The sequence below is a fragment of the Arachis hypogaea genome, chromosome 7, assembly GCF_003086295.3.
Source record: "Arachis hypogaea cultivar Tifrunner chromosome 7, arahy.Tifrunner.gnm2.J5K5, whole genome shotgun sequence".
NCBI classification, from domain to species: Eukaryota; Viridiplantae; Streptophyta; class Magnoliopsida; order Fabales; family Fabaceae; genus Arachis; species Arachis hypogaea.
This window is the reverse complement of record NC_092042.1, coordinates 46973781-46988253: the sequence shown is the minus strand read 5'-3', so window position 1 is coordinate 46988253 and position 14473 is coordinate 46973781. Positions and strand designations below refer to the sequence as shown.

General features: G+C 39.8%; 1 non-coding gene across 1 annotated transcript; it reads left to right on the top strand.

Moving 5' to 3' along the window:
* The first annotated feature begins 13885 nt into the window (after positions 1-13885).
* On the top strand, positions 13886-13993 carry LOC112704222 (small nucleolar RNA R71). Its single transcript, XR_003154858.1, has one exon. It is a non-coding gene; the product is annotated as a small nucleolar RNA R71 (small nucleolar RNA).
* Positions 13994-14473: the final 480 nt, after the last annotated feature.

The following is a 14473-nucleotide window of genomic DNA, read 5'->3' as shown; positions in this document are numbered from 1 at the left end:
TATGAAGAAGGTGATGATCCGTGACACTCATCACCTTCCTCAATCCATGAACGTGTGCCTGACAACCACCTCCGTTCTACATTAGATTGAATGAGTATCTCTTAGATTCCTTAATCAGAATCTTCGTGGTATAAGCTAGAATTCATTGGCAGCATCCTTGAGAATCCGGAAGGTCTAAACCTTGTCAGTGGTATTCTGAGTAGGATTCAAGGATTGGATGAGTGTGACGAGCTTCAAACTTGCGATTGTTGGGCATGATAACAACGCAAAAAAAATCGATGGATTCTATTCCGACATGATCGAGAACCAACAGATGATTAGCCGTGCTGTGACAGAGCATTTGGACCATTTTCACTGAGAGGATGGGAAGTAGGCATTGACAACGGCGATGCCCTACATACAGCTTGCCATGGAAGGAGCCTTGCATTTATGAAAGTGAGAAAGCATTATGTTGTAGGAATTCAGAGGACAAAGCATCTCCAAAACTCCAACATATTCTCCATTACTGCATAATAAGTATTTATTTCATGCTCTTTTACTTTTTACAATTGAAACTAAAAATTATTATTGATATTATATCCTGAATAAGAATAATAAGATAACCATAGCTTGCTTCAAGCCAACAATCTCCGTGGGATTCGATCCTTACTCACGTAAGGTATTACTTGGACGACCCAGTGCACTTGCTGGTTAGTTGTGTGAAGCTGTGAGAAATAGTCCATTAATATTGGCATACACAATTTTGTGCACCAAGTTTTTGGCGCCGTTGCCGGGGATTGTTTGAGTTTGAACAACTGACGGTGAATCTTGTTGCTTAGATTAGGAAAAATTAGTCCTTTTGGTTTAGAGTCACTAGAATTGCATCTTTTATTATCCCTTTTAAAAACTTTTTCAAAAATATTATTTTTCTTTATTAATTTTTTTAGTTTTTCTGTGAAATTTAGTGTCATGTTTTAAGTTTGGTGTCAATTGCATGCTTTTCTTTGTCTTTCAATTTTTGAATTGCATGTTCTTTGTTTTTCCTTGATCTTCAAATTGTTCTTGTCAATTTTTCTTATTTGATCTTTGGTTTTTCTTGTTCTGTGTGTTTTCGTATTTTCCTTGTACTTTTTCAAAATATTAGTTTTCAAAAATATATTTTTTATATACAATATTAAAACACGTTACATTTATAGCTCAGTTGGCTAGAGCGTTGGCTTATGTTCTTGGCAATTGGGTATCTTCCTTTTAAAACTTTTTTCAAAAATAATTTTTCTTTGATTAAATCTTGTGCCAAACTTTAAGTTTGGTGTTTTCTTGTTAATCTTTCTTTAATTTTCGAAAATTTTATTGTGGTTTTCTAAAAATTTTAAGTTTGATGTTCTTTCTTTTGTTCTTGTTGTTCTTGTGAGTCTTCAAAGTGTTCTTGAGTCTTCTTTGTGTTTTGATCTTAAAATCTTTAAGTTTGGTGTTCCTTGGTGTTTTTCCTCCAAAATTTTTGAAAACAAGGAGCATTAGATCTAAAAATTTTAAGTCTTGGGCCTTTTGTGTGTTTTTCCCTTTCATCATAAAATTCAAAATTCAAAAAAAAATAATATATATTTTTTCTAACTATTTTTTAAGCAATTATTTTGAATTTAAAAAAAATTTTGGATTTTATTTTTAAAATTTTAAAATTATAGCTATTTCAAAAATATTCTAACCACTTTCTCTCTCCTCACTTTTTCGAATTTCTTCATAAAATATTTTCAAATTCTTTTTGTTTTCCTTTTTAGTTTAGTTTTTATTTTATTTTATTTTATTATTTCGAAACCTTCTCTATAATAATAAAATAAATAAAATAAATTCACATCACATCCCTTTTCCATTATGGACTTAAGTGGAAATGAACAGTCCAAAAGGACTCTGGGGTCATATGCTAACCCCAATACTGCTTCATATGGGAGTAGTATCTGTATACCCTTTGATGTGCGAAAAACGATCCGACACAAAACTCACCAGCAAGTGCACCGGGTCGCATCAAGTAATAAAACTCACGGGAGTGAGGTCGATCCCACAGGGATTGAAGGATTGATCAATTTTAATTTAGTGGTTGATTTAGTCAAGCAAACAGAAGTTGATTTGGGTGAATTTGTGTTCGACAAGAATTAAATTGCATAGAATGTAAAAGGGAATGGGTAATTTGCAAAAAATTAAAGAGAACAGGAAGTAAAGAAGCTGAATCTTAAAGTGCAAGTAATATAAATTGCAGAAACTTAGATTGCAAGAAATGTAAATGACTGAAACTTAAAGTGCAAGAAATGTAAATTACTTGAATTATAAAAGGAATTGGGAATTGGGATTACAGAAACTAAACGAGAGAAAAGTAAATTGCAACAAGCAGGAAAGTAAAAGATGAATTTAATTGCAGCAGGGTTCAAACAGAAAATGTAAATTGGCTTGAAGAAGCATTCAACAGAAGAATTAAAAGTGGAAACCGGCAGATCTCAGTACCCAAGAGACTAGATAACTAAGTCTAGATCTCAATGCCTTCCTAGATCCAAATTCAGAGAGCAATTGCAGAATTTAAGAAGAGAGCAATGTAGAAAAGTAAATTCAAAGTTCAATTTCCAAAAGTTGCAGTAAATCCAAACAGAGGGAGATCTCAAGGTGAGATTGAAACAGAATTCCTTCAATTCTCAACACCCAAGACTCAAGACAAGTGTAAATGAAAATGGAAACAAGAAAACTAAGAGGGAGAGAATTCAATTCTCCTTCCTCAAGACTCAGAATCTCCAAACAACTCCAAACCAAAAGTTTTCCAAAACTACCCAGCAAAACTAAAAAAAAACTCTAAAAGGAAAGCTCTTTGAAAGCTTAAATTATAAGCTATTTATACACTTTCTTCAAATTATCTTCAAGCCTTGAATTTGGGCCTTGGCCTTGATGGAATTGGGTTGGTAGTAGCCTCCGTTAATTGCTCTTGGTGTTAGGAAGAAATCCACTTGTGAACCGGGCCATGAACCATTTAAGCTTGAGTCAAAGCTTGAGGCAAGCTTTGGCTCAAGCTTTTTTTAGCAGATTGCCTTTCTTTGCTGCCATCCATGTTTGGCTCAATGTTTGAGGTCAAACGTGAGCTCAAACGTGGCAACTTCAATGCATCTCTCTTGGCCAACGTTTGGCCCAACGTTTGAGGCAAACGTTGGCATAAACGTTGGCTTCTCCAAGGCTTCAAACAAAGTGCTCTTCCTTGCTAATATGGCGCCAACGTTTGACCTCAAGCTTGAGGCAAACGTTGGCGCAAGCTTTTGGCCTCCAGGATGAACTTTTTGCAAGCCAACATTTGACCTCAAGCTTGAGGCAAACGTTGGCGCAAGCTTTTGATGCCTCTAGGGTGAAGTCAAGCTCTTTGCCACATTTGAGCTAAAGCTTGAGACAAGCTTTAGCTCAAGATTTTTGTCCTTTCTTGCTCTTTGCCATTCCTTCTTTCTTCAACCTTCTTCAAAGCTTTTTTTCACCTATCATCAATCAATCAAAAACATCAAACCTATGCTATAATCATGAGAGTTCTTCTTCTTCTTGAAAGTTAAGCAATTATGGCATAAAAACTCATGAAAATGCATCAATTCATCCATGGTTGATTGAATCAAAGGAAACATGAAATTCTACCCAAATGGCTTGCTTATGGCTCAAGATAGTGCATAAAATCTATTGAAAACAAAGGAAAAAGACTAGTGAAACTAGGCTAAGATGACTTGTCATCACAACACCAAACTTAAAGCTTGCTTGTCCCCAAGCAAGAAAAGAATTTATGCTCAAAATTTCTGCCAGATTAGAATAGATTGAAGAATGACATGTAATGCTTTGTGAGTGAAGTGATTAATTGACAGTGGGGTGAACTCTGAATCATATGTTTATGTAAGGGCTTCAGTGTTTATTAGTCCCCACATCTTGAAAGTCTTAGGTCTTAGGAATTTCATCCAAATGATACCGTGGAGATCTCTTTATAGATAATCACCTTGAAGCAGCTTATGATTTTTGTGTTTTGGCCTTGACTCTAAGTGTCATGTCTCAAAGTGGCTCTTTAGATAAGCTTTCAATCAATACTCCTAAACCAGTTGGTTTTAAGGTATTAGATGTTAAAGCACCCCAAAGGATTTACTTGCTCAAGCCTCTCTCTTTGACACATTTCGACCACAAGCATTCACTAGGACAATAACTCTTTGAGTTCTTGTTTCTTTCTTCTTTCATGCCTAGTAATTGATGCTCAGAGTCTTGGGCCATGTTCTCTCTCTCTTTTTTTTTGCTGCTTCTTGGCTCAAGAGATGTTTGGGAATCTCCACAATACTTCTTTGAACTCTATTTCCTGCCTATGAGCTCCCATGCAGGTTTTCACAAACATGCAACCTCAATACACATTCTTACAACCAGAACCACCACTTCCCTTAATCTTTTGCTTACCTCACAATAAATTTTTGATTCCTCAATCCTTCTCTTCAAAGAAATGTTTCCTATTCATATTTTTCCAAACCATGGGTGCAAGCAAAATTTTAAGTATATGGTGCTATGATATACCAAACATCTTAGTTATTGAGTACAAGGAAATTATACTAAAGAGGGGTACAATATCACTTTCAATCATAACAGTTTTGAATATAAGACAGTCACTTAACAATACAACCTGTTGTTGGAGTTTATTTGCTTCACTCCTTCTCAGCACCATTGTTGATCTTTGCATCCCTCTTTGTCTCTTTGGTTGATGGTGCTTAATCCTTCATTAGATTCAAGTGACTGCCTACAATAAACTTTGAAAGTTGCTTGTTCCCCAAGCACTTGAAAAATGGTCAGCATGCATGAATTATTTGTGGGCTTTTGAACTTACTTTGGTGTGAGAACACCAAACTTAGTACCTTGCCAATAGTTCTCATGCATCAAATTGACCATAGGTGGATCTCTTTTTCTTTGCTAAAGGCAATAAGACTAAAAACTAGAAAATAGACATTGGTTAAGTAGTTTCTCTAATTGCTTGGAGCTAGCAACCCTTTATGCAGAAGGTGAGAATGTGTTTTTAAATGAGATTTTTGGTGGAACACCAAACTTAGCATTCTTCATTCTCCCTTTGTTTTGGTGTGCAACACCAAACTTAGCTCCTTGCAATATAGATAAGGCTACTTAGCCTCTTTATTGAAATATCTATGGAAAGAAAACTACCTCAGGTTGGGTTGCCTCCCAATAAGCGCTTCTTTATTGTCACTAGCTTGACATCTTGTTCTTCGATCATGGAGGCTGAAAATCATAGTGCCTCAGCTTTTCTCTTCTTACTGCGAACTTTCTTCCAGTCTCTTCTTTGATGATCTCTAGGTGTTCATGTGGAAGGATCCGGTTCACAGTATAGTACTCAGATAATTGTGGAGGCACCTTCATTGGTTGGGTGTTTAATATCACTTTATCCCCTCGTGAGAAACTCTCAGTGGGGATTTTCTGAATCCCGGCATCACTCCCCTCTATCTCTTGCCTCTTTCCTCAACCTCCAAAATGTTTCAGGATCAAAAGGTGTGGATTCATCACTCTTTCCTCCTATCACAAAATCAGAAACACAAATAGAACCAGAAACTAAAACAGAGCACTCTGTAACTTGAGTGCAGTTAGAGTTAGTAGAGACAAAGTCTCGAACAGTTAGTGTGCTAGTCCAAAAATAAAAGAAAATACTTAATCTAGATCACCACCTCACTTAATCATTGTCAATCTAATCAATCCCCGGCAACGGCGCCAAAAACTTGATGTGCGGAAAACGATCCGACACAAAACTCACCGGCAAGTTGGTATGCGAAATTGTGATCAATACTTTTCACAACTCAATTAATCCCCAGTGATGAAACCAAAAACTTGGTGTTCAATACCATGGCCTAAACACAACTTCACACAACTAACCAGCAAGTGTACTAGGTCGTCCAAGTAATAAACCTTACGCGAGTAAGGGTCGATCCCACAGAGATTGTTGGTATGAAGCAAGCTATGGTCACCTTGTAAATCTTAGTCAGGCAAACTCAAATGGATATGGGTGATATACGAATAAAACATAAAGATAAAGATAGAGATACTTATGTAATTCATTGGTGGGAATTTCAGATAAGCGTATGAAGATGCTTGGTCCCTTCCGTCTCTCTGCTTTCCTACTGTCTTCATCCAATCCTTCTTACTCCTTTCCATGGCAAGCTTATGCAAGGGTTTCACCGTTGTCAGTGGCTACCTCCCATCCTCTCAGTGGAAATGTTCAACGCACCCTGTCACGGCACGGCTATCCATCTGTCGGTTCTCAATCAGGCCGGAATAGAATCCAGTGATTCTTTTGCGTCTGTCACTAACGCCCCGCCCTCAGGAGTTTGAAGCTCGTCACAGTCATTCAATCATTGAATCCTACTCAGAATACCACAGACAAGGTTAGACCTTCCGGATTCTCTTGAATGCCGCCATCAGTTCTAGCCTATACCACGAAGACTCTGATCTCACGGAATGGCTGGCTCGTTTGTCAGGCGAGCACTCGGTTGTCAGGCGATCAACCATGCGTCGTGTATCAGGAATCCAAGAGATATCCACCCAATCTAAGGTAGAACGGAGGTGGTTGTCAGGCACACGTTCATAGGTGAGAATGATGATGAGTGTCACGGATCATCACATTCATCAAGTTGAAGAACAAGTGGTATCTTAGAACAAGAACAAGCGGAATTGAATAGAAGAACAATAGTAATTGCATTAATACTCGAGGTACAGCAGAGCTCCACACCTTAATCTATGGTGTGTAGAAACTCCACCGTTGAAAATACATAAGAACAAGGTCTAGGCATGGCCGAATGGCCAGCCTCCCAATGATCTAAGATAGCATCAGAACAAAGATAACTACCCAGATATATCAATACAATAGTAAAAGGTCCTACTTATAGAGAACTAGTAGCCTAGGGTTTACAGAGATGAGTAAATGACATAAAAATCCACTTCCGGGCCCACTTGGTGTGTGCTTGGGCTGAGCATTGAAGCATTTTCGTGTAGAGACTCTTCTTGGAGTTAAACGCCAGCTTTTGTACCAGTTTGGGCGTTTAACTCCCACTTTGGTGCCAGTTCCGGCGTTTAACGCTGGAAATCTTGAGGGTGACTTTGAACGCCGGTTTGGGCCATCAAATCTTGGGCAAAGTATGGACTATCATATATTGCTGGAAAGCCCAGGATGTCTAATTTCCAATGCCATTGAGAGCGCGCCAATTGGGCTTCTGTAGCTCCAGAAAATCTACTTCGAGTGCAGTGAGGTCAGAATCCAACAGCATCTGCAGTCCTTTTCAGTCTCTGAATCAGATTTTTGCTCAGGTCCCTCAATTTCAGCCAGAAAATACCTGAAATCACAGAAAAATACACAAACTCATAGTAAAGTCCAGAAAAGTGAATTTTAACTAAAAACTAATAAAAATATACTAAAAACTAACTAGATCATACTAAAAACATACTAAAAACAATGCCAAAAAGCGTACAAATTATCCGCTCATCACAACACCAAACTTAAATTGTTGCTTGTCCTCAAGCAACTAAAAATCAAATAAGATAAAAAGAAGAGAATATGCAATGAATTCCAAAAACATCTATGAAGATCAGTATTAATTAGATGAGCGGGGCTTTTAGCGTTTTGCCTCTGAATAGTTTTGGCATCTCACTCTATCCTTTGAAATTCAGAGTGGTTGGCTTCTTTAGGAACTCAGAGTCCAGATAGTGTCATTGATTCTCCTAATTAAGTATGATGATTCTTGAACACAGCTACTTATTGAGTCTTGGCCGTGGCCCAAAGCACTCTGTCTTCCAGTATTACCACCGGATACATACATGCCACAGACACATAATTGGGTGAAGCTTTTCAGATTGTGACTCAGCTTTGCTAGAGTCCCCAATTAGAGGTGTCCAGGGTTCTTAGGCACACTCTTTTTGCCTTGGATCACAACTTTATTTCTTTCTTTTTCTTTCTTTTTCTTTTTTTTTCTTTCTTTCTCTCTCTTTTTTTTCGAAATTTTTTTTGTTTTCACTGCTTTTTCTTGCTTCCAGAATCATTTTTATGATTTTTCAGATCCTCAGTAACATGTCTCCTTTTTCATCATTCTTTCAAGAGCCAACATTCATGAACCACAAATTCAAAAGACATATGCACTGTTTAAGCATACATTCAGAAAACAAAAGTATTGCCACCACATCAAAATAATTAAACTGTTATAAAATTTAAAATTCATGCAATTCTTTTCTTTTTCAATTAAGAACATTTTTTTATTTAAGAGGGGTGATGGATTCATAGGACATTCATAACTTTAAGGCATAGACACTAAGACACTAATGATCACAAGACACAAACATAGATAAACATAAGTACTAAAATTCGAAAAACAGAAAAATAAAGAACAAGGAAATTAAAGAATGGGTCCACCTTAGTGATGGCGGCTTGTTCTTCCTCTTGAAGATCCTATGGAGTGCTTGAGCTCCTCAATGTCTCTTCCTTGTCTTTGTTGCTCCTCTCTCATGATTCTTTGATCTTCTCTAATTTAATGGAGGAGGAGGGAATGTTCTTGGTGCTCCACCCTTAGTTGTCCCATGTTGGAACTCAATTCTCCTAGGGAGGTGTTTAGTTGCTCCCAATAGTTTTGTGGAGGAAAGTGCATCCCTTGAGGCATCTCAGGAACTTGATGATGAGAGGGGTCTCTTGTTTGCTCCATCCTCTTCTTAGTGATGGGCTTGTCCTCATCAATGGGAATGTCTCCCTCTATGTCAACTCCAACTGAATAACAGAGGTGACAAATGAGATGAGGAAAGGCTAACCTTGCCAAGGTAGAGGACTTGTCCGCCACCTTATAAAGTTCTTAGGATATAACCTCATGAACTTCTATTTCTTCTCCAATCATGATGCTATGAATCATGATAGCCCGGTCTATAGTAACTTCGGACCGATTGCTAGTGGGAATGATTGAGCGTTGGATAAACTCCAACCATCCTCTAGCCATGGGCTTGAGGTCATGCCTTCTCAATTGAACCGGCTTTCCTCTTGAATCTCTCTTCCATTGGGCTTGGTCCAACCTTTGATCAAAGTTGACCCTTCTAGTGTAAGGATGTTCATCTCCTTGTATCATGGGCAAGTTGAATGCCAACCTTACATTTTCCGGACTAAAATCCAAGTATTTCCCCCGAACCATAGAAAGCCAATTCTTTGGGTCCGGGTTCACACTTTGATCATGGTTCTTGGTGATCCATGCATTGGCATAGAACTCTTGAACCATTAAGATTCCAACTTGTTGAATGGGGTTGGTAAGAACTTCCCAACCTCTTCTTCGGATCTCATGTCGGATCTCCGGATATTCACTCTTTTTGAGTGAAAAAGGGACCTCGGGGATCACCTTCTTCAAGGCCACAACTTCATAGAAGTGGTCTTGATGCACCCTTGAGATGAATCTCTCCATCTCCCATGACTCGGAGGTAGAAGCTTTTGCCTTCCCTTTCCTCTTTCTAGAGGTTTCTCCGGCCTTGGATGCCATAAATGGTTATGGAAAAACAAAAAGCAATGCTTTTACCACACCAAACTTAAAAGGTTTGCTCGTCCTCGAGCAAAAGAAGAAAGAAGAGAGTAGAAGAAGAAGAAATGAAGGAGATGGAGATGGCTTTGTGTTCGGCCAAAAAGGAGAAGAAGTGGTGTTTAGGTTGTGTGAAAATGAAGGAGTGAAGAAGGGTTTATATAGGAGTGGGGGGCTCATGGTTCGGTCATGTATGGGTGGGTTTGGGAGGGGAAGTGGTTTGAATTTGAAGGGTGAGGTAGGTGGGGTTTTATGAAGGATGGATGTGAGTGGTGAAGAGAAAGATGGGATTTGATAGGTGAAGGGTTTTTGGGGAAGAGGTGTTGAGGTGATTGGTGAATGGGTGAAGAAGAGAGAGAGTGGTGGGGTAGGTGGGGATCCTGTGGGGCCCACAGATCCTGAGGTGTCAAGGAAAAGTCATCCCTGCACCAAATGGCATGCAAAAATGCGTTTTTAGCCAATTCTGGCGTTAAACGCCGGGCTGGTGCCCATTTATGGCATTTAACGCCAAGTGATTGCCCTTTTCTGGCGTTTAACGCCAGTCTGGTGCCCCTTTCTGGCGTTAAACGCCCAGAATGGTGCCAGACTGGGCGTTAAACGCCCAACAGCTAGCCTTACTGGCGTTTAAATGCCAGTACGCTCTCCTCCAGGGTGTGCTGTTTTTCTTTCTGTTTTTCATTATGTTTTTGCTTTTTTTCATTGATTTTGTGACTTCTCATGATCATCAACCTACAAAAAAAAAACATAAAATAATAAAAGAGAATAGATAAAATATAACATTGGGTTGCCTCCCAACAAGCGCTTCTTTAATGTCATTAGCTTGACAGAGGACTCTCATGGAGCCTCAGAAATGCTCAGAGCTATGTTGGAACCTCCCAACACCAAACTTAGAGTTTGAATGTGGGGGTTCAACACCAAACTTAGAAGTTGGTTGTGGCCTCCCAACACCAAACTTAGAGTTTGACTGTGGGGGCTCTGTTTGGCTCTGTTTTGAGAGAAGCTCTTCATGCTTCCTCTCCATGGTGACAGAGGGATATCCTTGAGCCTTAAACACAAAGGATTCTTCATTCACTTGAATGATCAATTCTCCTCTATCAACATCAATCACAGCCTTTGCTGTGGCTAGGAAGGGTCTGCCAAGGATGATGGATTCATCCATGCATTTCCCAGTCTCAAGAACTATGAAATCAGCAGGGATGTAATGGTCTTCAACCTTTACCAGAACATCCTCTACAAGTCCATAAGCTTGTTTTCTTGAGTTGTCTACCATCTCTAGTGAGATTTTTGCGGCCTGCACCTCAAAGATCCCTAGCTTCTCCATTACAGAGAGAGGCATGAGGTTTACACTTGACCCTAGGTCACTGATGAGCGGATAATTTATACGCTTTTTGGCATTGTTTTTAGGCAGTTTTTAGTAAGTTCAAGCTACTTTTAGGGATGTTTTCATTAGTTTTTATGATAAATTCACATTTCTGGACTTTACTATGAGTTTGTGTGTTTTTCTGTGATTTCAGGTAATTTCTGGCTGAAATTGAGGGACTTGAGCAAAACTCTGAAAAAGGCTGACAAAAGGACTGCTGATGCTGTTGGAATCTGACCTCCCTGCACTCGAAATGGATTTTCTGGAGCTACAGAACTCCAATTGGCGCGCTCCCAACGGAGTTGGAAAGTAGACATCCAGGGCTTTCCAGCAATATATAATAATCCATACTTTATTCGAAGAATGACGACGTAACTTGGCGTTAAACGCCAAGTTCATGCTGCTGTCTGGAGTTAAACGCCAGAAAAACGTCATGATCCGGAGTTGAACGGCCAAAACACGTCATAACCTGGAGTTTGACGCCAAGAAATGCCTTAGCTCGTGGATTGATCAAGCTCAGCCCAAACATACACCAAGTGGGCCCCGGAAGTGGATTTATGCATCAATTACTTACTCATGTAAACCCTAGTAGCTAGTCTAGTATATATAGGACATTTATCTATTGTATTAGACATCTTTGACCACTTTAAGTCTTTGATCATTCGGTCACTTGATCATGGAGAGGGCTGGCCATTCGGCCATGCCTGAACCTCTTTTGCTTATGTATTTCTCAACGGTGGAGTTTCTGCACACCATAGATTAAGGGTGTGGAGCTCTGCTGTACCTCAAGTATTAATGCAATTCTATTGTCTTTTATTTAAATCTCTTTTATTCTTATTCCAAGATATTCATTCGTACCCAAGAACATGATGAATGTGATGAGTTAGATAACCCTCATTATTATTCTCACTTATGAACGCGCGTGATTGACAACCACTTCCGTTCTACATGCAACAAAGAGCTTGAATGTGTATCTCTTAGATTCCCCAACAGAATCTTCGTGGTATAAGCTAGATGGATGGCGGCATTTATGAGGATCCGGAAAGTCTCACCTTGTCTGTGGTATTCCGAGTAGGATCCTGGGAATCCGGAAAGTCTCACCTTGTCTGTGGTATTCCGAGTAGGATTCCGGTAATGAATGACTGTGACGTGCTTCAAACTTGTAACCTGCTGGGCGTTAGTGACAGACGCAAAAGAGGGATTCTATTCCAGTAGGGGAGGGAACCAACCGGTGATTAGCCGTACTGTGACAGAGTGCGTGAGCATTAGTTTTCACTGCGAGGATGGGATGTAGCCATCAGCCATGGGTGATGCCTCCAGACTGGTTAGCTGTGCGAGTGACAGCCGCATAGGATATTTCCCCGAGAGGAAGAAAGTAGCCACAGTTGATGGTGAACCCCTATACAAAGCTTGCCATGGAAAGGAGTAAGAAGGATTGAGTAGAAGCAGTAGGAGAGCAGGCGTCCCTGGGCTCTACAGCATCTCCATCCGCTTATCTGAAATTCCAACCAATGAATCTGCATAAGTATTCTATCCCTTTTTATTATTCCTTTTTATTTATTCATTCCAATAATCACAATTACCCTTTAATCTCCCTAACTGAGATTTGCAAGGTGACCATAGCTTGCTTCATACCAACAATCTCTGTGGATTCGACCCTTACTCACGTAAGGTTTATTACTTGGACGACCCAGTACACTTGCTGGTTAGTTGAACGGAGTTGTGAATTTAACCAAGAGACACAATAGTTTTTGTGTATATGCCAAAGAGCCAATATTGATGATCACAATTTCGTCCACCAGTCACACAAGGCCTTCTTGAAGGTCATGGTGCCAATGGTACAAGGTATTGAAAACTTCCCAGGATCCTGTCTCTTTTGAGGTAGTTTCTGCCTAGACAAGTCATCCAGTTCTTTGGTGAGCAAAGGGGGTTCATCCTCCCAAATCTCATTACCAAATAACTTGTCATTTAGCTTCATGATTGCTCCAAGGTATTTAGCAACTTGCTCTTCAGTGACATACTCATCCTCTTCAGAGGAAGAATACTCATCAGAGCTCATGAATGGCAGAAGTAAGTCCAATGGAATCTCTATGGTCTCATTTTGAGCCTCAGATTCCCATGGTTCCTCATTAGGGAACTCATTGGAGGCCAGTGGACGTCCATTGAGGTCCTCCTCAGTGGCGTTCACTGCCTCTTCCTCCTCTCCAAATTCGGCCATGTTGATGGCTTTGCACTCTCCTTTTGGATTTTCTTCTGTATTGCTTGGAAGAGTACTAGGAGGGAGTTCAGTAATTTTCTTGCTCAGCTGACCCACTTGTCCCTCCAAGTTTCTAATGGAGGACCTTGTTTCAGTCATGAAACTTTGAGTGGTTTTGATTAGATCAGAGACCATGGTTGCTAAGTCAGAGGTGTTCTGCTTAGAACTCTCTGTCTGTTGCTGAGAAGATGATGGAAAAGGCTTGCTATTGCTAAACCTGTTTCTTCCACCATTATTGTTGTTGAAACCTTGTTGAGGTCTCTGTTGATCTTTCCATGAAAGATTTGGATGATTTCTCCATGAAGGATTGTAGGTGTTTCCATAGGGTTCTCCCATGTAATTCACCTCTTCCATTGAAGGGTTCTCTGGATCATAAGCTTCTTCCTCAGATGAAGCTTCCTTAGTACTGCTTGGTGCATTTTGCATTCCAGACAGACTTTGAGAAATCAAATTGACTTGCTGAGTCAATATTTTATTCTGAGCCAGTATGGCATTCAGAGTATCAATCTCAAGAACTCCTTTCCTTTGATTGGTCCCATTGTTCACAGGATTCCTTTCAGAAGTGTACATGAATTGGTTATTTGCAACCATTTCAATTAGTTCTTGAGCTTCTGTAGGCGTCTTCTTCAGATGAAGAGATCCTCCAGCAGAGCTATCCAAAGACATCTTGGATAGTTCAGAGAGACCATCATAGAAAATACCTATGATGCTCCATTTAGAAAGCATATCAGTGGGACACTTTCTGATTAATTGTTTGTATCTTTCCCAAGCTTCATAGAGGGATTCTCCTTCCTTCTGTCTGAAGGTTTGGACTTCCACTCTAAGCTTACTCAATTTTTGAGGTGGAAAGAACTTTGCCAAGAAGGCATTGACTAGCGTTTCCCAAGAGTTCAGGCTTTCTTTAGGTTGTGAGTCCAACCATGTTCTAGCTCTGTCTCTTACAGCAAAAGGGAATAGCATAAGTCTATAGACCTCAGGGTCAACCCCATTAGTCTTGACAGTGTCACAGATTTGTAAGAATTCAGCTAAGAACTGATGAGGATCTTCCAATGGAAGTCCATGGAACTTGCAATTCTGTTGCATTAGAGAAACTAATTGAGGCTTAAGCTCAAAGTTGTTTGCTCCAATGGCAGGGATAGAGATGCTTCTCCCATAGAAGTCGGGAGTAGGTGCAGTAAAGTCACCCAGCACCTTCCTTGCATTGTTGGCATTGTTGTTGTTTTCGGCTGCCATGGGTTCTTCTTCTTTGAAGATTTCTGTTAGGTCCTCTACAGAGAGTTGTGCCTTGGCTTCTCTTAGCTTTCGCTT